This window comes from Musca autumnalis, unplaced genomic scaffold, assembly GCF_047663935.1.
Source record: "Musca autumnalis isolate F117 unplaced genomic scaffold, ASM4766393v1 scaffold_4, whole genome shotgun sequence".
Classification (NCBI taxonomy): domain Eukaryota; kingdom Metazoa; phylum Arthropoda; class Insecta; order Diptera; family Muscidae; genus Musca; species Musca autumnalis.
In genome coordinates, this window is record NW_027411977.1 from 122,739,489 (window position 1) to 122,765,347 (window position 25,859).

The 25,859-nt window shown below is 33.1% G+C and overlaps 1 protein-coding gene across 1 annotated transcript in view; it reads left to right on the plus strand.

Annotated features, from left to right (window-relative positions):
- Window positions 1-10,001: 10,001 nt before the first annotated feature.
- Window positions 10,002-25,859, plus strand: part of klu (zinc finger protein klumpfuss) — a 112,729-nt gene continuing 96,871 nt past the window's right edge. Inside the window, exon 1 of the mRNA XM_073980398.1 lies at window positions 10,002-11,483. The gene's annotated coding sequence lies outside the window, so the exon portion shown is untranslated. The remainder of the gene's footprint in view (window positions 11,484-25,859) is intronic.

Below are 25,859 nucleotides of genomic sequence, written 5' to 3' on the forward strand. Positions count from 1 at the left end.
ATACAATATGCCGACTACTGGAATATGCCATGCCGACAATTGGGACATGGTGCCGACTACTAGCACAAAAGCACTATTTCACAAAAATCGCATTTTTCTCATCTTTTATAAGAAATAATTCAATTTTTTTAATTTCATCGAAAAGTAAACAAAATTTTGAAGCAAATAAGCTTTAGTTCATAGCAATTGGAAAAATTTACTCGGACTGGTGAAGTTAGGAAAATCCTTAAAGTGCCGACTATTGGTGCACTTACACTATGTAATTACAGACATTATTATGGTGACGTCTGAACTATTTTTTTTCTTAAGAAACATGAATTTCGGTTGTGGAGAAAGACACTCAGTAACAAAAAGTTAAATACCGATGTAATAAATGATCTAAGCTCAACGAAATTTTACACAAAGTTAGATGACATTATAGTACATTTTAGTTATTTGTGTTCGAATACAAAAGATGCCGACTACTGGTACATGTCGGACTTAGGAGCACTTACCCTTCGCTTTATTTTTGAGTTATAAAATTATTAATTAGTGATATTTTCATTATTACTGAATATGAGGCCAGGTTTGCACCGTAAGTAATATTTTGTACATTTACATATGTACATATGAATAAAAAATATACCTTTGATATCAGATTAAATTGCACATCCTTTGTTCGTGGGACCTCATTATCAGATCCTGAGGTTTTTGCTTAAATCATGCCCGAAAATGGTGTCACTTGCAATAATATTTAAATACTATTTTCTAAATCTAATAACACAATACTAATAATTCGTTAATATTCTTACAATAACAATGATCTCATGCAATTGTCATTTAGTTTTTATAGAAATCCAAATAAAAATATCCATTCATTTAAAGAAGCCGACTATGAGCTAGACAAACGGAGTTTATTTTTAAGCAAGTGGCAAGCAGCTGCTAACTAATTAACATAATAAGTTCCCCAAAAAGGCAATCAATGTAAGGTGGACAGTTCAATAATAATGAGTATGAAGAAATCGCCGATCATAACAGAAGCAAAAAATATACAAAACAGAAATTTAATTAAAACAGCCCTTGTAAAATACTTAAACCAAATGGAGAACAAGAAAACAAACAACACCGACAACTAAAATCCACATTAAAAACAACAACCGAAATAGCAAAGATTGCAAAGTCGTGAAAAAAGCTCCAAACAAAAGTAGGAGGCGCCTACAGAATGGAAGTCAATGGAAATGAAACCAACTGGCAAGCCAGCAAGCAAGCAAACAGTCAGACAGACAGCCTGGCAGAGACACCCATGCATGTTGTGAATGAAAAAGAAGAGGAATAACAACAGCAACAACTACCACACACAGAAAATACTGTGATCTCATTGGCATATGGAGTGTTGTGGAGTGCAATTAGAAGCGAAAATATAAAGCCCACGCAGATATGGGGGATATAAATGAAGTGGCCTGGGTATGGTAAAGACTAAATTGGTGGTAGTTGTGATGGTGGTGGTGGTGTTGTTGGTACAAATGGATGGTGTGAATAGCGTCTGAGAGGGAGGATGGTAAAAATCTAGAGCGCGTTTCACTGTTATTTGAGAAAGAAGGGGGAGGAGAGTAATGGAGTGAACGCAACACCAACACAAGAGCATTAACGCTTGTCCAGTGAGATCCAAAATAAATTTATTTTTTCTGGTTGCTTTATCGGGTTATTATGAGATAAACCAGGTTTTATCTTTGCGCGAGCAATTTGATTTGATGTCTCTTTGATTAGGAAGAGGTAGAGAGAAGGTATGTACATGTACAGTGGTTTCATTTGGATCATTTGGAGAATTAATAAAAATTCAAATGCAATACTAGAATTTTCCAGAATACCAACCAATTTAATTTTATGGATACAGTGACTCAGAGTACTTTCTTCCTGACAAAAATGTTTATATTTTCTAAGAAATATGTATTTAAATCATTTGTTCAACCACAATTGTGGACATAGGACCACGTTTTGGAATAGCCCCATATAGCAGTTCCACCCGATTTCAGATATTTTGACGTTTTTAGCTACATATTCGAAATAAGTTAGACGTAATTTGGCATTTAGGGTTGTTAGTGGTTCAAAAAATTGTGGACATTAGACTAGTTTTAACTCAAAGAGAAAAAAAACCGATGTCAGATTTTTTTTATGTGGCATCCCCTAAAGTGTTTAGTTTTGTTTGATTTTAAGATTGGCAATGTTTGAGCACAATCGGAATATGGCAAACACGAGCCACTGGGGCCTCAAAGTTTCCATAGTAATTTGTATGGGGCCGAAAGTGAATTTTCACGAAATTGCTCTTAAGATCACACTTATTGTCCAATCGAAGAGAACATTTTACCAGTTCATTTCGAGCTACGTCGGTGCTATGGGATCAGTATTCGGTGTCTTCTAGTGTTCAAGAACAGATACCTGCATAGTAGATGCTCGATCGTCTCTATCCCTTCTGCCTCCCCACATAATCAACAGTAGTCGACGCTAATGCTATCCCACCTCGACGTTAAAGACCCTGACACAGCGGCACGTAATAAGTCCCACAGTAGATCCTCAAAGGTTGCCGATGTAGACCTAACAGATTCATCAATTGGTAAATCGATCGATTTAAGTCCAAACCGAACTGGTTCGTCTCCTAATTCGTTTCCCAGTATATTACTATGTCCTGGATCTCAGCAAAGTTGAACGATATTTCGTATATTTATTGTCCATGGCATGGACGCCATAAGGGGCGCCGGTCACCGGTCCTGTGAAACTGGTTTCAAGTTCTTTAGCCTGCTGCTTTCATGATATCAAGAATCTCTTCTACCATTAGTGTTAAATGAGTGAGTGAGACGCCGATGCTTGTGCCTCCATCTTGTATCCATCTGTTTATATCGCCAAATCAAGATCAAATGTACCTGCTTTGATTAATTACTGAGGGTGCGTCAAACCTTAACGATGTGGATAATAATCGCCTATGCGATACCCGTTGCCAGCATAAAGCTGAATATCAATCAGTTTTAAGAACTTTCTGAAATGTGGAAACCTCACTATCCTGACTCTCGGATTCCAAAAGCCGTCCTTGCATCTTTAAACTTGAACAGGATATCCAGAGGTTGGAAATCCAGGATCACCTTCAAAGCAGCCTGGGCGGTGCTTTTGATTGAATTGACGCAAATCTGAATACCGGAGCAGCCAAAAGCACCTTGATAGTTGCGCACTTAATAGTTTGGGCTGTAGTGTCTTATTAAAGTGTCTGCCACTAGACAAGTCCACCATATCTAAAGGTGAGTGAATAGTACGATACGTCTTCTGCGTGTTGACTCCAAGACCATTGTCATGGATCCAGCTTGACAGTTGTACCAGAACACAACTTATCGCCACTACTACCTTACAGCATAAACAGAGCTCCCATTTGCCCGGATTTATTCGCGAGTGGGAGTACTCGAAAACGAACAAAGCATATGCTCGAATATGTATAGGGTTTCACTCTCTACTCGAATTCGAACGGGTGCATTTCGAGCTCTGTGCATAAGTCACCACATCAGTTTTCAGCTGTTCGACGAACACAGAAGCCAGAGTAGAGGTGATAGAACCCCATCCTCCGGCGAAACTCTATTTTCATCACGGAAATGTGGGAATTGGAAATCCTGCTTTTCAGTATCTCATCAATCCTTTTCCGTAGGATTGAGGAACTTTCTGGTTTGGTGAGAACATTTTGTATGGATTCAGACATTACATTATTACATCAAGAAAATCGGCCAAAGTCTAGTTTGAATTTTCCATATTATTGTCAATGTGCCGCATCATGAACATGTTAGGCGGTTTCTACTGACTTGTCGTGATCTAAGCGTTCTGATTTCTACTGATTTTTTGAAATCTAACTGTGCCTCATTTCCAGATCCATTGACCTTTTCAGCGGAAGAGAATCAAATTCATCTTTAGTTTTTAGGTAGTTTGTGACTCGGCTTCCCCGCTTTGGGGATATAGGCCACCTTTACCTCTCTTCGGAGACTAGATATGGTTAAGAAACGCATTCAATCTTTAAAAATCTTTGCCAGTAACGATCCGTCTCCGCTACATTCCAGGCAATTTTTAGGGCGGAAAGCCGTCAATCGCCCACGGAAGTCTTGGGAGACTTGTTAAACTACATACATATCTATCGGTTGTTCCCCATCTAAACATAAAGGTCCACCCAAGCCGAAGTGAACCCCTGATAGTAGATCCAGAGTCTCTAGTTCAGAGTTTGTTCACGAACCGTCGCTCCGCTTAATGCTAGCTATGGATTTGGGTTCTTTAGATAGTATTCTGTGAAACTTGGCCTCTTCATATACACGCTCTATAGACTCACCATAGCTGACCCAAAGTTTCGCTTAGCTTTCTTGATTTCATTCCAGTAATACTTACTGAAATTAACATTATAGGCAAGCAGCTTTACGAAGAGTAGCTAACTGTTTATTCCACAAAAGTGTTTATTCCAAGTCAGGAGGGTTTTGGTTAGGGCATTCACAGCCCCGTCGATTTCCTCCACTGTATGTTATTTATTATTTAATACCGTATGTAGTGGTCCTAAGCCTGGTGAAAACCAATGCCTGACGGAAACCCACTAGTACTTTATTATTAATATCTTACGCCACACTGTGGTAAAGGGTAGTATATGCGTTTGTATGTAACATGCATAACGAAGTAGACCCTTAGCTCTTTTTAGAGTCGATTTATGCATGTCCGTCCGTCCAGGTACTTTTGTAAGTTAGGTGGCATTTATTATCCTATCCATGTGATAATTGATGATGATAATTTGTTTGTCCAAAGGAGAAACGCTATTTTTTTGAGAAAAGGTTTTGATTTGTATATAGCTTCCATATATATTTTGGTCCGATTTCATGTATTTGATGCACCAAACAGGATATATATGTATGTCCAATTTTGATGAAATTTGAATATGGGATGGTATTCGATCAAGAAATAAATTTTCCAAATTATGTATATCGAAATCGGTTCAGATTTGGATTATGTAGTTTCCATATACGGCTGATTTGATACTGATGCAGCAAAAAGGCTATATTTGAACAATTTTGATGGGATTGGGTGGTGTAGAAACAAGTTAGCCATATTATATTAATATCGGTTCAGATTTGGATATACATAGGTCCTTTATATTTTCGGTCGAATTGAAGTATTTGACGCACCAAACACACTATGTCTGTCTTTTTTTATGAAATTTAGAAAATGTGACAGAATTTGATCTAGAAATAAGTTCACCAAATTATTTTGAAAACGGGTTAGATTTAGATATACATATGTAGCTCTCATACATATATATTTTCTGCCGATTATACATGTGTATTTCACGCACCAAGCTCAAAGTTTGACTGACATTTTCATGAAATTTTAAAAATTTTACAGAATTTATTCCAGAACAAGTAAAACACGGTGTAGCGCCTTAACTAATGAAAGGTGCTTACACCTGGGAAGTTTTTGCGGATTCTACAATGCTCATAGAGGAGAAAAATCAAAAAACAACAAAATCGCAGGAGGGATTTTCAAATAAATCGCGGTAAAAGTTTGAATTTTTAGGGCATTTTAGGTTTTAACGATTTTGCTTGAAAACCGCAAGCCTTATCGAAATTGGATTTGAGAAAATGTTGTAGCAGTGAAAATTCTCTACAAGATTGACCCTACTCGTATTTTCGTAGATGCTACCATTTTTAAGATATAGAAGTTCAAATTGGGACAATGTACTGACTGTATCGCCTCCTTATAAAACAATGTCATGCAGGGAAGTTTTTGCGGATTCTGAAACAGCAATGTTCATAAATGAGAAAAATCCAAAATCAAGATAAAATCGCTGGAGGGATTTTAAAATATATCGCTGTCAAAGTTCACATTTTTAGGTTTTCAGGAGGGGTATTTTGCCACCGCACAGTGCCAAATATGAGCACTTTAGCGGAACTTTACTAATAACTTTTAAAGGAAAAGGTGTAGATTCCTAAAATTTTGCACAAATGTTTCTTATGTTAGTGGACAGTGTGGGGCTCAAATTGGGCCACATAGACCCGCGGTTTCCTGTAGCGCTCATGTAACGGTGGCTGCCGTTTTTACGTTTTACATTCATTTTTCAATCGATTTTGATGCATTATGTATTATGTATGTATTATGATGTATTATGTACAAAATATGTTGAATATAGGTTCGCGTTTTGGAATAGCCCCCACAAGCCGGGTTCCCTCATATTGGGTATTTTAAAGGTTATAGACAAAAATTGCAGCCGATTTTGATGCTAATGTAAATTTTAAGATGTTAACGAATAAAAAACCTCCTCACACAAAAGCTGTCAACATAGGTCCACTTCTGTGTGAAGCCTCACAACCCTACACATCTGTTAAGGAGTAAAATGTCAATATTTTTTGTTTTCATTTGTATCTATAATGTTTATTGGTCCATTCAGCAGGTCTGTACCATTAATTTTGTTAATAATGTCTTTCAGATCAAGTTCAGGTCTGCACTGCATTACATTTTTAACGTATTTTGGTATTTGCACCGCAGCATCTAAATATGTTGCACCATATGTAAATCACCAACATTTAGAGGTCAAAACTATGAAAAACTGCGAGAGGTTTCTTAATTTTACAGAAATTATCATTGTTAGAATTAGAGAGTCCATTTCTCCAAAACACAGTCAACAAGAGCGTTCATTGTCGCGTTTACCTTCCACTTTTGGAAAATGCAACTGAATGAAATTCCCGAAGTCTTTTTAGAAAATCCTGAATATCTCCAAAGACCGCGCGATACCGTAGCAGTTTTATAGCTTTGCGAACAGAGGAGAATCCAATCTTTCACATTATATATATCTTAACACGTGAATGTACGGAACTCAATTTTGAAATGTCCACGGAAAATAAAAAAATATAATTTTGAAAACTTCAAAAAATCACTTCTTTCCGACTAAAATTGCACGAGAACAATAAGGGTTTTTTGCATTTTTTAAAGGTGTAAAATATCATAATAGTTTTGTAAAATATTAAGAAAAATAAATCATGGCATACTGACTTACCATTTGTCCGCGCCACTCCATTTTTTAATGAATCAAAAATACATTTCTTACAAAAAAAATTATTAAACAAAAGTGCAACTTTAAGTGCATTTTTTAGTCGTTTCGTGGAGTAAATCGGCAAACTGAGTATGGACCATTTGCAGTGGAGTACTTAGGTAACGAATTCAATAAAAGTTAATTAATTTCATGTACTTTGAAAATCCCATAAAGTTCCACTAAACTTCCCAAATTTCGCACTGTGCACCGTTGAAAATTTTTGATTTGGCCGGGAAATCGAAGCCACGACCTTCAGCGTACAAAGTGCACCACGGTGGCACTCAAATTCACAGAAATCCAAATGAAATAAGGTCAGAAAGTGTATCAAAAATTTTCTTCAATCGGGAGCCACCTTTATATGGGGACTATATCAAAGTGTGGACTTATGTTGTCGGCAGGTTTCGTTATATGGGGGCTATTCCGAGACGTAGTCCTATGCTGACAATTTTTGGTAGAGATATTTTGTGACATTTGGGAACTTCAAGTGCCAAACTACAGCCAGTTCGGTCAAAAAATGTTGCTAAAATCCTTAAAATACCGAAAATCAGGAGATACAGTTATAAGGGGGCTATACCAAAACATTGACCTATGTAATTATTTTTGGTGGAGATGTTTTGTGAACCTCAAATGTTAAACTACTGGTAGTTCGTTAAAAAAATTTGGTAAAACCCTCAAAATACCGCAAATCGGGAGGTACCGCTTTATGGGGGCTGTACCGCAACATGGACCTATGTTGAAAATTGTTGGTGGAAATATGTTGTGCCTTTTGTAACCTCAAGCGTCAAATTACAGATAGTTCAGTCAAACAATTTTGCTAAACCCTCAAAATACCGAAAATCGAAAGGTACCGTTATATGGGGGCTATATCGAGACGTAGTCCTATGTTGACAATCTTTGGTATCGATATTTTGTGGCATTTGGGGACTTCAAATGTTAAATTACAGGTTATTCCGACAAAAAAATTAGCTAAAACCCTCAAAATACCTAAAATCGGGAGGTATCGTTATATGGAGACTATACCGAAACATGGACCTATGTTAACTATTTTTGGTGGAGATGTTTTGTGACCACTGGGAAACTCAAATGTAATATTATAGGTGTTTTAGCTGGAAAATGTAGATAAAATCCTCAAAATACCGAAAATCGGGAGGTACCCTTTGGAAAAAAGACACTCGGGTGCAGAAATATAGGGTTCTAGCTCAATTATTGTGGACGCTAGAGTGATTACAACAGACGGACATGGCTATATCGACTCAGAATTTTATCCTGATAAGGAATATATACGTTATATGGTCACAAATGATTATTTCAATGCGTTTCAAACGTTCAAAACGAACTTAATATACCCTCCATACTATGGTGGATGGTATAAAAATTTCGTCAAAGTATATTGAAATCGTGGTGTAGTAGCCCAGTCAAAATAGACATGCGTATAAGAGGGAAATAGCAAAAATTCCCACTAAGCTGAATTTTGATGGAAAGCTAGATTTTTCCATTAGAAGTAACTTCTTAAAAGTCCCCATCGATCTCATGTGTGCAAACGAAGCTATTCAGGACCAAAGGTAAAATTTTGGTGGCCTTATTTAGTTTTTTTTTATTTTTCTCAAAAACGGTGAGACCTATCAGAAATCGACTAAAGTATAAGTTGTAGGCTTAAAAATTATCTACAAGAATGATCTTTATGACTTTTCAATAGGAGTCACCATTCTTGGGATATCCTGATATTAGTGTCAAATTTCACATGTGAAGAATTAAGCCGCGTAAGATCATCATGAGGTGGACCGCTTAAAATAACAAAGCCATGTGTTAGGTATTTCCATAAGCTTTCAAACGATACCCGCTTTGCAGTAATCGGTTCAGTAGAACCGGGTCCAACCCGGTTTTAAATCTGGCCTTCCGGGTCAAATAAACGCCGCTCATGAAAATTATACATTTCCGAAAATAGCGCAACAAACTATACCTTTTGATAAAAATTCCATTGAATAAACCGTGGAATATCTCTATTAAACATACTCCGATCTTGTTGGATTTTTTTAAAGGTATGTAAAATTTCCGTCTTCAACGAAACAGATCCGGTTACTTCGGTTTTTTTAGCCGTTTCACTTGGATATGTGCGTTTTTCCCTTATAAATATAAATGATGTGTTTTTTAGAACCGCTATATCTCGAGAATGGTTCCTTCTAGGAAAAAAAGTTATAAAGACCACTCTTGTGGAGAATTTTTCTGTCAACAATATTTGTTTTAGTCACTTTATGATTAGATACACCGTTTTTATGAAAATATCCGAAAACCTAAAAAATCCATAATTTTTTACTTTTGACCCCGAATAACTGTTTTTGCACACATGGGATTGATGGGGACTTTTAGGACATTGCTCCTGATGACAAACCCTAGCTCTCCGCCAAAATTCAGCTTTGTGAGAATTTTTGCTATTTCAATGTCTATTTTGGCTGGACTATAGGATATCATATTGACGGCGCCGACCCTTCTTTGATCCTTTTCTTATTGATTGTTTACTAAAAAATCTTGAAATTAGATTTTAGTATGGAACCACTGTACGACTTTGCTTGTGGGAGAATGTGTACAAAGAGCGTAGTTGGTAGAGATACAATTTTGCACGTGGTTTCATTTCGTTTCATTCATGCATTGCTTGCTTCTTATCCGTAAAATTATCTGAGATTGTTTTTTTAGTCAAAGGAAACCTTTTTGCCGTGCTTGTTTGTATTGGTTGACAAACTCTCACGCTCTCTCATGCTCTTGTGGTTTGAAAAAGAGTTCCAAACGATGTGATTGTGTCTGTGTTTTTGTTTTCCTTGCAACACAGATTGTTGGAGCGTGTGTGTGTGAGTTTGATTTGCGGATCCCGGTATTGTTGTTGTGTTGGTAGAAGTTGTTGGGCTTATTCTATTTAGAAAGGTTGCTTGTTACCATTAGTATCTGTTAAAGCAGTGTCGGTTCAACGTCAGAACCGTACGCGCGTTATCTGTGTGTAAAGAAATCAAGAAACAAAACAAAAATAAGAAACAAGAACGCCAGAAATTCTATTTAATTATTAATTATTATTGTTTATTTGTTATAGTTAAATTGAGTGAACAATTAAGGCGAAAAAAAGCTTTTTTCTTAACAACAAAAAAAAAACATATTGGAGATGACATTGCAAATTCAAAAACAAAAATGAATTATGGTTATTAAATAAAAGCCGGCTTTTTATTTAATTAAGAAATAAACAAAAACAACACAAATTGAGCTTATAATAAACCCAATTTTAAAATCAATATCAGTTTCGGCATCTGCTCCTGTTGTGTTATCAAAAGAAGATAATAAGAGATTTATAGCTCTGATCACTTGGTTTTCCTTTATTATTGTTTTATGCCTGTGTACATTTGTGTGCGAGTTTATTTTGTGGAAAATCTTAAGAAAACCTATTCAGAGATTGAAAGAAAAATCTGTGTGAGTGTGTGCAAGAATTTCAATTGAAACTGTGATGAAAACAAAGCGAAACATTCTGTATGAACATTTGCCGCAATTACAACTACCATTGCAACGAGTTTTCTTCTACAATTGCGATTGAAGAGCAGCGACGGCTGCTACCAATAAACTACCACCACCACCACTATTACGAACGAACGACCGACCGACCATCACCAACACCACCACCAACAACAACCATCCTACCACATCGCCCATCATCATCGCAAGCAATCACCATCATTGGGACTGTGTGAACGAGAAAAATCGTTGTTGTTTAGTGTAACGTTATTTGTTGATTGCACGTTGACGGATACTGTGCGTGCAACGCGTTATCGGTTTAAGAAAAAGTACGTTCGCTTGTTCTCAAAACTCTCGAGATCTCGTTGCAAAAGAACTTTTCATTAAAAAATAGAGAAAATTATTTTAAAAATTGTTTGGCTAAAAGATAACGCGTGTTAAAAAAAATTTAAATAAAAATGTTTATGAATTAAAAATTCTCAAATTATTCTTGCCAAAAAAAAAAAAAAATTAATTAAGTAAGAAAGCAATTTTTAAACATTATTAAAAATAATAAAACAAAAAGTGTCTTAAAAGAATAAAAAGTAAGAAGAAACGGAAAAACACAAAGAAAATATTTAAACTTGTCCCCTCAAAAAACACAACAAAAATCAAATGCTTGCCATTAATAAATCAATAAATGAAAAATTGCACAATTATATCCAACACCAATTAAAATAAAATACCCATGTGATATAAAAAATATTGCAAAATATTTAATGAAATCTATTAAACTGATGGAAATTAAAAATAATTATTAAAAAAAGGAAAAACAAATCTTATAGACGCTAACAATTTTTTACTACATCACCACTTCTTGCTTTGGAAAATACTCTACACCTATTGGATTACTCTTAACAATTTTCTCAATCACCATTTAATTAAGGTAAGTTAGATGCAAAAAAAAAACAGAAGTGTTTCTTAAATTAAACCTGACAAAAGAGGAGCAACTAAAACGTGTTTTAAAATTTCTGCCGTCGCTAAAACCTTAACTCAATAAGATATGTATATTCAAAAGCTTAACTTTGGGGCGTGATATTTGTTTTATATGAATTGAAATGATTTTTATTTTGCCCAGTGACTAACTTTGTGATATGAAGTAATTGTGATTAAATGCAGTTTTATTCCAAATTGGCCAATTAGTTTACGAAAATAGAGTGGAATCTGGATTACATTACAACAAAGGCACATTTATATAATGTAGATGCATGAATTACAACAACAAACAAATTTTCAAAAAACAAAATTGTTGTTATTGAAAATTAAATGTCAAGGAAAATATTGAATTAAATTGTCGTTTAAAAAAATTTTCTCAGAAAAAACATAAGTTCATTTTGAAAATCCTCTAAAATGGAACAAATTTCAATCAAAATGTAAATATAAGGCATTCAGAACTATCGTAGGTTTTTATCGTTTATTACATGTTTAGGATGAAAAGAAGTATTTTATGATAGCAAATTTCGAAGTTTCAAATTTCATGAGTGTACCCTATTACATTTTGAAAACTAAATTTACCAACAAAGTTAGAACACAGCTGATTGTCACTTCTACATTCTATAAATGTGCCTTGATTACAACTAAAAAATTAGGTCATTTTTTATATGTATGTCACACTTAAACTAATACTATTACTGACTGAACTGTCATTTGATTGCTTATAAATATTAACAAAAATGTAATACTGATTCTCTATTCAACAACTGAAGAGAAACAAAGTCTGCGCAATATGCCACTTTTTCAAATGAAAAGTCCCAAGAGTTCTTTTTTGAGATATCACATTGACGTGATTTCTCCCACAAAAAGGCAACTTTTCATGAATTTTTTTCCAAAAAAAAACTTTTTGGTTGATTTTTTCATCTGAAAGAGCACATCTTAATCTAGGGCCTGAATTTGATTGTTCAAAAATATAATGTGATTTTGTTTCCGTCCACGAAACCCTTTTTTGTAAAAGCGTTTTGCGGTGCCAAACTAATTAACCGATCGTTTTTTTATTTAAATATTAGATTGTTTATTTTCGTTTTCAATTTGTTATTCCAATATTTCGATTGACTTCACGGGATAAGGAATAACATTTAATAAGAAAAACAACAGATCCTTATGCCGTTTTGAGCTAAGCTGTTTAGCTCAAACTTTTAGCTAAACTGTTTATCTCAAGCTTTTAGCTAAACTGTTTAGCTCAAAACGGCATCAGAAGCTGTTGCTTTCATTACAAAATTGTATCTCTGAAGATGGTTGGCGATGTCAACCGAAATATTGGAATAAAAATTTGAAAACAAAACTAAACAACGTTTTTTATTGACCTTAAGCCGAAAAACCATCAATAAAAATTTACAAACAACAGGCCAACAATAAAATAGCAACAAAATATTAGATTATACTGAAATGGTGGATCAAAATATTCAAAATTGAAATTTTTGGCTTAAAAAACTGACGTTTTCTGGTCATAGAAAGGGAGAAAAAAATTTTTTTGTTGTTCCGATCGAAAATTTGGCCACAGATTCTATGTTACTTCTACTTGGAAAAAAGTTAATAAATTGTTTCTATTTTCTGAAATTATAAATGTTGTGGTCACCCTTAAGTGTGGGTCGAATGAAATCTTTTTTAAAATTTATTTATGTTTACATAATTTTTTTCGCTAAAGGTTACAGAAAATAAAAAAATATTTTAAGATTTTTAGATTTCCGATAGGTCGATCATAATCTAAGATCATCATTAGAGAGTTGAATCAATCTTTCCTTTTTAGCACCGCAATCTATGGTCTAATCATATATCAGTTTTAGTTTCAATTTAAAAGGGGAAAAAATTTAATTTAAAATTTAAGAACAACATCTAATAAGTAAATAATAAAAGTCCGAAGCTCAAGAATATATATATATGGGGAATTCCAAGTGAAATCGGACAGTTCGGAGAAAAGTAATTTTTGATTTCAATTGTTTTTGGTTCAATTTATGCTCCTAGTCAACAGAACAATTTAGTATATTTTAAAATTATCTTTCGACCAACGGTACAGATATATCGCCTATTGAAATTATCGCATTTTTAAAGAACTATGTTAAAATAAATACTCATAACTTCTTTAATATTGGTCCAAAATTTTTTTTGATTTGTTTGTTTTTTTATTATCGAAAGAAGTATTTAAAAGAAAAACGCACAGTGGGATGCAATGCAATTTTCTGGATTTAATATTTAAAATCAATTTTTAAACATGATTGCACCCTTCGATTTTTTCAAAAAAAAAAATTATGTTAAACTAGGTACGTTCAATTACAAAAACTTTAAGCCCTATGTGGTAATGGGATTCGGACGATTACTATTTTTTCTGAAATTTCTAAAATTTGTCAATACAATTTTTCCTTTATACCTTTGTCCAAAATTTATTATTTTATTAAAAAAATTAAAAGTTTAATTTATAAATATTTGTTTTGATTTTATATTTATGAATTTATCTCAAACATCTTAAAAACTGCGTCATTTTTCGATATTGAAAATGCTTCATCGAAAATTAAAATCCATTGTGGATTTTTTTCTATTTTTTATGATAAATATATAATATATAATGATAATTATGTACTCTTAGCTTCAAAAATACAGGAAATACAAATTTTGGACAAAGGTATTAAGGAAAAATTGTATTGACAAATTTTAAAAAATTCAGAAAAAATAGTAATCGTCCGAATCCCATTACCACATAGGGCTTAAAATTTTTGTAATTGAACGTAGTTTAACATAAAATTTTTTTGAGAAAATTGAAGGGTGCAATCATGTTTAAAAATTGATTTTAAATATTAAATCCCAAAATTGCATTGAAGCCCACTGTGCATTTTTCTTTTAAATATTTCTTTCGATAGCTGATAAAAAAACAAACAAATCGAAAAAAAGATGGTCCCATTTGGACCAATATTAAAGAAGTTATGAGTATTTCTTTGCACGTAGTTTTAACAGAATTTGACTTTTTCAAGGCGCGATATCTCTGGAACCGTTAGTCAAAAAAAAAAAAAAATGAAAATATTCTACAATGTTTTGTTAATCAGCGGCATCGCCACAGCAAAAAATAAAGGAAATCAAAAACCTCATCTTGAAAAAGTATCCGATTTCACTCAGAAATCCCCATACATATATATATATATTTTTTTTTTTCATATATAAAATGATTATGCTCAATCGGATCATAAATTATATTTCATCACTGAAAAACTGGAATTGTTCTGTTTTATTTCAGACATAAATTAAATATTCGCTTCTACAAATAAAATGCCGAACTAACTTCAATCTATGGAGCGTTCAATAACTGACAAATTTTGGAAAGATTTTTTTTAAGAAAAATTACATTGTAAGTTTAAAAAGGGACGAGCAAAATTGCCGCAAGTAAACACGCCTAATGTAAATCGGGACTTACATAAATTCGTACATAACAGTTCAACTCGAAAGATAATTAAATAAAAATTATAATACTAAAATCAAAACCGTGTGTTTATTTTCCTCTACATGTTCAACCGAAAAATTTATAAGAAATTAATAAAACACAAATACTATGTTTCAGAACCCGCAATTTTTTTTTAATTTTTTTTTACAAATTTCTCAAGGAGAAGCTGCCAAAATTTCAAAAATAGTAAATTTTTGCAGTTTCTGGAGCAGAACAAACTCCTCTTTTTTACAATTTGATTCACGTATTCAAGTAAACAAACAGTTCGTTATGACAAGAGTTTGATAGTAATTAGAAGGAATTTGATTACGAATCTTCATAGAGAAACATGCCATAGTTTGACAATTACAAGACATAAGCCGGAATAAAAACCCACATTTATCGGCTATCTAATCAAAATCAACATCTGAAAAAATATTTATGGTAGAAGCTGCATCTTTGTCACAAATAAATATAAATGGTTAGGTTAGGTTGAAAAGAGGAGTGATGCAGGATTACCACATGTCCGTGTGGACATACACTTAAGCCAATAAGAAGGCCTGTTGTGTGTTCTAATTTGGGGTCAGGATGAGGTTGTATAATTAAGGATATGAATTCATTTGTTAAAATTCCTGATTATTTTATTGACGTTAGTCTAGGATTTCTGTCATATTGACATACATAAAATCAAAGTTCAGTTCAGATCTATACCCCCAGTTTCCCTCCCAAAATAACAAGACATATTAGGCATACTTGTTACAAAAATTAATTTCGGTTCTATAACTACTCTGTAGATTTGGAAGCAGTAACAGGTCCATACGCTTATAACGGAACTTTTACATTAAATGACTAAAAATAGTTTTTTTTATATTTTAATATCAAAAAATATGAAAATCCTGACAATGAAATTAGAAAATCGCATACTTACACCGATGAAAAGTACACGCAGAGAAAAAATATTGTTGGAACAATCATATTCTAAGAACAAAATAGTGCATTTTAAAATTCTTAAAATATGTATTGTTGGCCCAACAATATATTTTGTGTCATCATGTTCCCTAATAAAAAATATATAGTTGAAACAACAATATATATTTTCAGATTTTTAAAATACTCTATTTTGTTCTTAGAATATGATTGTTCCAACAATATCTCTTCTCTGTGTGTAGGTTGGCGTACGTGTTAAAAAAAATGGAGATGTCGCTAATCCAAACCATTTATTGCATTTGAATTTTAAGGACTAATATCTCAACTTTGGTTGTGAGGTTGATTTCACTTTAGTTGTATCCTTTATATGTTATTATTAATTAATTAATATTTATTTATTTATCGGCTCAGCAAAAAATAATAATTTTCGAATTCAAAATAAGAAAAAAATCAAACATTGCGCAAGAAGTATGTAAGATTGTACTATAAATCATGGATATTCTATTTTTAAAAAACACTATCTTCAGAGCGCAAAGCCAGAGCGGCATTGCTGTAAATCAAAAGCAAACCAAGAGAAAGGAATTAAATTAAACAATATTTTCGTTTATTCACCCGAAATCCTTGCATTTATCTGCTCGTCATATGGAGCTAAGTAAAATGAAACATATCTGCTTTCTTGTGCAGATAAGCCAATTAATGCTTCCTGCATTTTGGACATTCCTACATATCGTGCAAGTAGCCTTAAATAATCTGACATTATAATCTGGATGTGGGGAATAACTTTAATACCTCCCTAAAAATTGTTGACCCGTAAAAAGAATATGCACAGGGGTAGTGGTGTAGGGTAGGCCATGCCTAGCCTCTCCCCTGCTTTACGTACTTGTTTTATATTTAGTTTTGTTGCATAATGCCGCATCTACTTTAGTTATGAAAATTGCCATATTAAATCAATTAAGTTTGGTTTCTGTGTGTATTTGAGAAAGAGAGCTAATAAATAAAACAGATTTGTCTTGGTCTTGAGTAGTACCAGCAACCGATGACATTTAATGCGTCGACGAAATATATAAACAGGTCATTTGAAACCCTAAAAAATAATGTATAAGTGCTGCTAAATTCGCACACAAGTTCTACGTCCATATCGTATTTTTTAGATTTTCACAAAAATAGAATATTTCGAAGTATGCAATTTTTCTTTTTATTTTCTTTTTTACATCCGATATCTTTTTTTACAAATTAAATTTTTCAATATATATTTGCGCACCTTTTTTCTCATTAAAATCTAAAGGTTAAATATGCATATTTGGGTTTGTTATTGAAGATATTTTTTGAAACTTTCTGTTCTTAAAAGAAATTTAGTATACAAAATATTTATAAAATTATTATTACTGCTTTAAGTCTGGAATATTCCCCCATTGGCTTAACTTCATCATTACTCTCTATTATAGAGAGTTATGTTTACAAAAAACGAACTGATAGCATTGAACATTTTACTGATCGCTACCAGTATCATCATTTCATCACGGCGAATGGAAATATCAATTGGCTTTTCAGTTTTTGAAATGATGTTTTTTAGTGAAAAATTGAACTCTTTAAGTATCGATTTTTCTCGTGTAAATGAGAATGGTGCTCGCTTTAAAAAACCACCAGAACAAAATATTTGCAGCCTGCCAGCACGATTCAACTTAGACCTCAGCGAGTTCTATATGTTGAAAAACATCAACACAGTTACCTGTGAGTGAGTTGTTGGAATTTATTTAAAATTCCCTTTGCGCGTGCCATCGCTGTTTTTTTTTTGTTTTGTTATTGTTGAAGATTCAATCATATGATAGCTTTAATTATTCCCCCATTGACTTAACTTCATCATTACTCTCTATTAAGTTAAGCCAATGGGGGAATACTACAGACTTAAAGCAATCATATGATTGAATTATCATTATTATTTAATTTCAATTTTCATACTTTTATAATTTTATTTTTTTCTGATCTCTACATAATAGTATATGAGATTCTTATTTGATAGTTAAAGTACCCTTAAAAATTGTTAATAAATTCTCCCATAATTCTCTCCGCATTAAGGGGTATAACGACTTGTCGCTTTCGAAAAAAGCTCATTACAAATGTCCTTTATAACACATTATTTTAACAAGGGCACTGAAATAAGTAGTTAATCCTTGGTTAAAAATTTAGTCACTACTTTTTTAATTACTTATTTTAGTGGCCAAACATAACTTCTTATAAAACGCATTGTTCACGAGGTGTAATTTTTAAATCGGTTATCACTCGAAAAGAAACCGATCATCATATATTTTTGTGATCTTACAAAGTAAATCATAGTCTTGTTTTTAAAGAAGGAAGATTTTTTTGTACAATTTATGCCAAAAAATGGACCATTTTTCGCTAAAAACGTTGTCACTTCAGTATTTTTTGTACGTCCAGTTTCTAAATTTCTTCATTTAAATTTGGTTCAAAACTCTGCATTTTAATTTTTTAATAACAGAAAAAAATTGAAATCATACTTTCTTCCGCCAATTAGATTTTAAATAGATAATATCATGTAAGAAGAAAAGACATTTGATCTAAACTGCAGCGATTTTTTATTCAGCAAAATTCAATTGTTTCCACTCACTTGGCAAAAGTTTTTTTCCACAAATTGTGTTTGCGCGCAATTGCACTAAAAGTGCCACCAAAAAATCTGATATGACAAAAGAACAATATTCTGCAAAGAAATACTTCCATTAAGATGACTCAGGTTACAGCTTAGAATTACCGTAAAACAGCACTCAACACCAACAAACTAAATAAAAAACAACCTAAATTAAAAAACGTTTGCTGGCGAAAAAACGCCTAATAATGAAAAGACGACAAGCTAATATTACAATATGGGAAGCAAAAATTAAAAAAAACAAGCGTACTTTAAGTTTTTTTAAAAGAACAAAAAAACATGGAAGGGATCTAATTACGAAAGCGCCAATAAACTAAAAAGAATTTTTGTCAATAAAAATATAATTAATTAAATAAACAAAATATGAAAAACAAAAATATTGCAAAATCATCAACGTGTGGAAAGTGGAAAATAAAATAAGAATGTGTAGGGTTAATTTATGATTTTTTACTTGTTGGAAGGCTAATTAATAAACACGTTTTGCCTATTCTCAACAAATTTAGCAATTATTTGTTGGATTCCAATAAGAATGAAATTTATCTTATTAGAATTAAGGATTTAGCTATTTGTGAATTTCTTATATGCCTAATATACTCCAATTACCATTTTCAAGTGACCACTTCCACTTGAGACCTAATTCTTCTAAATTCCATTCAAATTCTTTTCTATGTGAAAATCAAAATTTTCTCTCCATATCATGATTGTACCTTTCGGCATGAGGGAAGTGTCGCTGCAAGTTATTGTTCTCTCACTCACATACACCCTCCCATAAATTGTGCGTCAATGTTATAGAATCACAACACAGTTATGTATGTATATAACGCAAAAATTGATTGCGATCATTGGGTTGTGGATCGTCTTTGGGTTGGCTATTCTTGGGACTATGGTTGTTATTGTATATTGCTTTTGACTTTTTCATTCATTGTGATTTTTTGTTTTTATTTTTAATTTTTTTGTAGTCGTCGGTGTCACAGCGGTGATTGACGTCAAACTTGACAATCAGTTCGAATATGAAAATATATACAAATGAAAAGAAACAACAAATACCTACAATATGTTTGTAGAATATCTCACTTGTAGTAGTAGGTACTATGACGATATACTGTGGCGTGGTATTTAAAATAGACAGACAGAAAGACATACTGACTAAACTAGCCTGCAATTTGAGAAGCTTTATGTTGATTGAGATTTTTACAATAAAAAGGAAAAATAATAAAAAAAAAACAATAATTAAAAGCGAACATTATTTTACCCTGCATTCAATTAGAGGGTGAGAATGATGATTTTTAACTTTAAGAAACAGAAACAAACTGAATAAATTAAAATTAAATCAAAATAGAAAAATTCATGTATCCTGCATGGAATGGGGTGTGAGAATGTTGTAATTATTTTGAAAAAAAAAAAAACTTAGAAAACTCAACATAGGAAGTTACTCTGGTGCAATTTTTAACAAGTTCGCCCTTCGAGAATTTTGTACTCCGACAAGTCATGATTAAATGAGCCGCTCAGTGCACACTTCGACTAACTCCACTTTTTGAAAAATTTGAGATTTTAGTGTCAAAGCCTTTGATATCGCCATATCTATTTATGATTATAATATCTTTCCTGAATAATAAAGATGAGTACCTTTAAATAACAAGTTTTTATTGACCACTGAATAATATGCAATTTTTTTCCGTGCACACTTCGATTAACTCCACATTCAAATGTAGCTCTGCTCGCAACGTGTACATGCAATGCTCTTTCGGCTTTTGTAGAAACCATAGATGGCCTTTAGAAAATTATGACGTATATAACATACATTTTTGACGTATATTACATACGTCGGAAACATCGTAAACCTAGCCATGAAGAATGAAGAATGACGCTAACATAAAGCTAACATGAATTAAATAAATAAATTAATTACAAATATTGTTTTATAACCGAACTGCCAACATTAATTTTTATGTGAAACCTGTAATATATGTGTACAAAAATAAGTTTTTCGTTAATAAAAAAATTCAAAACCTAACTTTATTACTTTTTTCAGTGCACACTTCGATTAACTCCACCATTACCACAACATTACTAACGATTGTTTGTTGACTATTGTTTTTATTTTATTTTATATATCGTTAGATGAAAGCTATACCTGCTATTATGCATTCTACATTATATATTTGAATCCATATTATCAGGGGAATTTTAAAAAACAATATACATTTCATCATTGCTTTTCTCAACTTTTTGTTTTATGGAGTTAGTCGAAGTGTGCTCTGAACGCCTCAAATAGTGCTATTGTGCTATGCTCGACGGGTTCCACTTACATACACAAAATATCGCGACTATATTTGCCATCATATAGATTCTATAGCAATGGTGGGCAAATTGCGAAAGACTCATGTACGAGTATTTTTTACACTTTTGTGTATGAGGCCGAGCATTTCTGCCCAACAGTGTTTAATAGCTACAGTTCAGGAGAAAAGCTGGGCCAGTTTCTCCCAAAAAAAAAATCTTCAATTCAAAATTTTCAAAGTTTTACCACACAAAACTATACAACACATGAACGAGTTTGTTTTTTTTTATTTTGCATTGCTATATTTTTTGTAATTGTGTCTTGTTCTATGGGGGAGCATTACACACAGCCAGAAGACAGACAGTGCAAAACTGATGAAGTGGTAATATTTTTTATTTGATATGCCCGATAGTTTTTTTTCTTCTCCGTTTATTGATTGCAAATTGAAATAAATTAATATTCGTACATTGAGATCGTTTTGGTTTCATTTAATCGTTTATTAATTGATTTCTTGATAATATGCTCAATTGTGTTAGGGTGTTGGTGTCCAATGCGGGAAGTTAAAAAAACTGAATTCAGAAGAAAAAGTTATCAATAGAAAAAAATTGGTGGCTTTTAATATTTAAAGGAAATTTTCTAAAAATCGATAGATTCAATGTTTAGGCATCAATTTTGTGGTAGAACTTTGTATTGAGTAAAATGAATCCTTTTGTTTTGTAATTTTATTAAATAACCCATTATTTTTCATTATGCAGAGATGGCTTGAATACATTACTTTGTAATGGGTATTCCGATAATGTGGTTTCCAAATTTTTCCTGAGTACTTACAGAGAAACATAGTTTAATTGCAAAATAAGTGGTCATCATTGTTCTTAAATTTATAAAAAATCAGAACTAAAAATTTTAGTCTCTCCCAGCAAAAATCCCATTAGTAATAACGTACTTTTGGTCGCAGTTAGAACTTACAAATTAACATACTAACCCATTTCTTAAGCAAGGACATGCTATGCGAAAGAATAATTCGAAATAGGTAATAGCCTGAAAAAATATACATAATAATAATATTAGTTGTTCCACAAACATCCCTTAAGGGACAAGGGAGACTTCTCTCATATCAATGAGTGCACCCCGATTCATATTAGCTCAATGATATGGGACCTACAGTTTATCGCCGAGTCCGAACGGCGTGTCTAAGACGCCACTTTTGTAGAGAAGTTTTACATGGCTGAAATAATCAGGAAATGTCGCCAACATTACTGAGGGGTATTTTGCCACGTTGAAAAGTGTTTTGATGCTGCCTAGCCGGGGAATCTAGCCCACGACATTATGTGTGCAAGTTGGGTGTACATACAATTGCACCACGGTGGCGCCCAAAAAAATATACATATGTTATGTTTTTGTAGTATTGAGCGGAATTTATGTTCAAAAGACTCTAAGAAGTTGGAAACATGTTTGATGACAAAATGAAGAGTCAGCTTTTTCCATCGATAGGGACCACTCATATATCACAGAGAAGGAACTCAGGGTGATCTGTCTGAAGCTCAGTGATATGGACAATTTTGAGGAAATTTATTTTATTATTACACCTCAGTTGAAAGATTCTTCTCCTTTCGAACGAAAACCTAGCTTGTCAAATGATGATTAGGAAACAAAAATGTACAACAATTAACCACGTTTCTTAAAATAAGAGCCTACGGCCCTCATACCTCGATCGAAAGATTCATCTAACGTTGTCTAGTACTGGGACGATCTAGTTCCAATGAACTATTTTTTACTTTTCTTCACTTATTCGTACCTGAATTCACTTTTTTACTAAACACACAGCTAAACTCTACTAAGCACACAGCTTGGCTTTACTTAGGTTACACTTTACTTCACTGACGGTTTTAGTTCGCTTTCTGATCTACAACTCAACTCAACCGCCTGCTATTCTGCAGAATATTCTGTTGTAAAATCCTCAATCTAGGATGTTCTACAACGGTCAAGCGAAATGGCAATTGATTTGCTAATACACATACACACCCATACAAACAGAATGTAAACAACAACTGGGGCGGAGGTAATAAATACTATAGAGAGGAGAAGGAGTAATAATAAATGACGTCACAACAAGAAAAATAAATAAGCTAAAATTTAATGATCAAATAAATCTGAAAGAGTGAAACAATAGCAAAATAAACAGGAAAAAAAACTTCTCTCATATTAATGAGTGCACCCCGATTCATATTAGCTCAATGATATGGGACTTACAGTTTATCGCCGAGTCCGAACGGCGTGTCCTACGACACCACTTGTAGAGAAGTTTTACATGGCTGAAATACACAGGAAATTTCGAAAAAAATACTGAGGTGTGTTTTGCCACCGTTGAAAATTTGATGTTGCCTAGCCGGGGAATCTAACCCACGACCTTCTGTGTGCAAGGCGGGTGTGCATACCATTGCACCACGGTAGCTCCACCATATTAGTAAAATCTAATACTTAAAAAAAATAATCGTTCGATGAAGGACTAGATCTTTATGTTCTAAATAAGCCCACAAAAATATATGACGATGATATTTTCGACCTAGATTTGGCACCGCAAAACGCGTTTCGTGAACGGCAATTTGCCACAAAACAACATAAAATTTTTCCCAAAAAAAAAAAACAAAAAAAACAACAACAACAAAAATTAGGCACAAGATAAGGATGTTATCTTTCAAATAAAAAATTTGAAAATAGTTTGGTAGCTTTCTTGGAAAAAATCATGAAAAATTGTCTATTTTGAAGTACACAAGTGGGGGTCATTCCCAAATCAAAAATTTACGCAACAACTCAAATTGTTTATTGGTACATAGTTGCAGTAATATTCGCAACTACTTATTTACATACCTTTTTCTTATCATATTGTATACATATCTATATTTTGTAGAATATACCTATATGCGAAATATACATATATGTATGGTTCCCACAACCATATATATATTTTTTTCTCTACATGTAGTCAGAGATGCCTTTATAAGTCTGTTTAATAATAATAATTCACTATTTCTTATTGATTTTTTCTTATAATCGAATCCAAAATATATAAATCTTGTGGTTCCAAGCATACCATGATTCCCTCAAACATGTTTAGATGCTCACAACAATGAAATGCTCCACACAACCATATATAAAATAATTTTTCTCTATGTGTTTTGTAAATTAATATTGTTCTGTTCTCAAAAAATAGATATCTAAATTTTTATTTATTTCCAAAAAGAATTGCAATTTAACTTTTTATAGATAACCAACAAGTGACGGGCATAAATATTCATTACACTTCCCCTCCCCATGCGAATAAATGAATAGTGGGCATGAGTGACAACAAAAACAAACTCACAAAACATTAATGTTATTAACCAATAGTTTTTACTACCTTATAAGGTAGAATTGTCTACAACAACTTGCCACAAAATAGCCAGCAATAATAATAACAACAACAAAAACAACGATGGCAGCGCTAAATTTTATCACAAAAATCAATCTTAATATATTTTGAAAACGGGCAAAAATCGACAAACATTGAAACGACAGCTTAAGTAAATAAATAAAGATTTATGAGGCATTTATTTTAATTTTGTTGAAAACCTCAAAAAAATAACAAAAAAATACACACAACACGAAACGTTTATGAAATATAAGTTTTTGAAATGTTGCACACAAAAAATGAAATGCATTTTTACAGCGGTGTTTTCCTGAGCTTTACGAAAATTTTTACAATTTCTGACAAATGTTGATAAATCAAATTCAGCACACTTCTTTAAAGATGTTGATGTTGTTGGTGGTGATCATGTTGTTGTTATTATTGAGCCTGAACATAATGAATATGTTTCAGACTAGTATTGAGCATTAGACATTCATGTTGCTTCTTTGTCGTCGTCGTCTTCTTCTTCTACTTTAGTATCAGTCTAAAGATGGAAGATGACACTAGACAAGGCTAGACAAACAACCAGCCATCCAGCCAGCTAGTCCGTCACTCATGTGGCTGGCTAACTAACTTCGTGCACATAATAATGATGTTGCTGATGAGGAGAAGACTTAGTATTATTAGCTGATGTTGTTGTAATTGATAATAATAATAATGAAGCTGATGATGATGTTGATGTTCATGGGGAGCTTTTTAATCAGCATTTTAGTTTATTTTGTTGGGGGCTTCACTTGATCCATTGTGGTGCAGTGGAACATGCGTGCTTGTCTGTCTGTTTGGCTGCTTTTATGTTTGTGTTTGTATGTCTCGCTTTTTACTTATGCGGTTATAAATTACTAATGAATGACATACAATTTAATTGGTTGCACTTGCTTTACACTTGTGTTATGTAGCATTAAAACCATTTCGGTCTATGTAATATCAGACATGGCGTTGCAACAATAGCAACAACAACTATTGGCTGCTGTGGCACACGAACCAGTTTCCACCTCCCAAATCAGCAGCAAGCACCGAACAGCCGCCTTAGACGCATAGAGAAATGCATACAAATTTGTCATATGATGCGTTTTAGCGTTTGCCATCATCAACCTGATGCTTGAAAGTTTCCTACTACCACCGTATAGACTGGTAGTCAGTCAAACAATCGCTAGCCAGCAAGCCAATATTCAGCTTTGGTATTGACTCGATTGTCGTCAACAATGTAATCAATCTTCTTTTCTATTTCTTATTTGATGCAATTCAATTCTGCACCAAACATACATACATATAACTGAAAATGGTTCTTTTTCTAAACTGATCTACATTTGTTGGCTGTGGCTGCCAGCTTTTGCTGCTTCTGAGATTCGTTTCAGTGCTGACTGGCTTGGCAGCTTGTACATCATATTTATGTGCCTACTTTACTACGCACCGTTTGTTACGTTTACGAGCAATTAAAGGGTGGCTGGCTGCTTTCTTGCTGCCTTGCCTGCCTGCTGACAATGACCAAATGGTGCGAAATTGCATTTTTCCTCGTTCGTTGGCGATTTGTTTGTTTGAATATGGTCT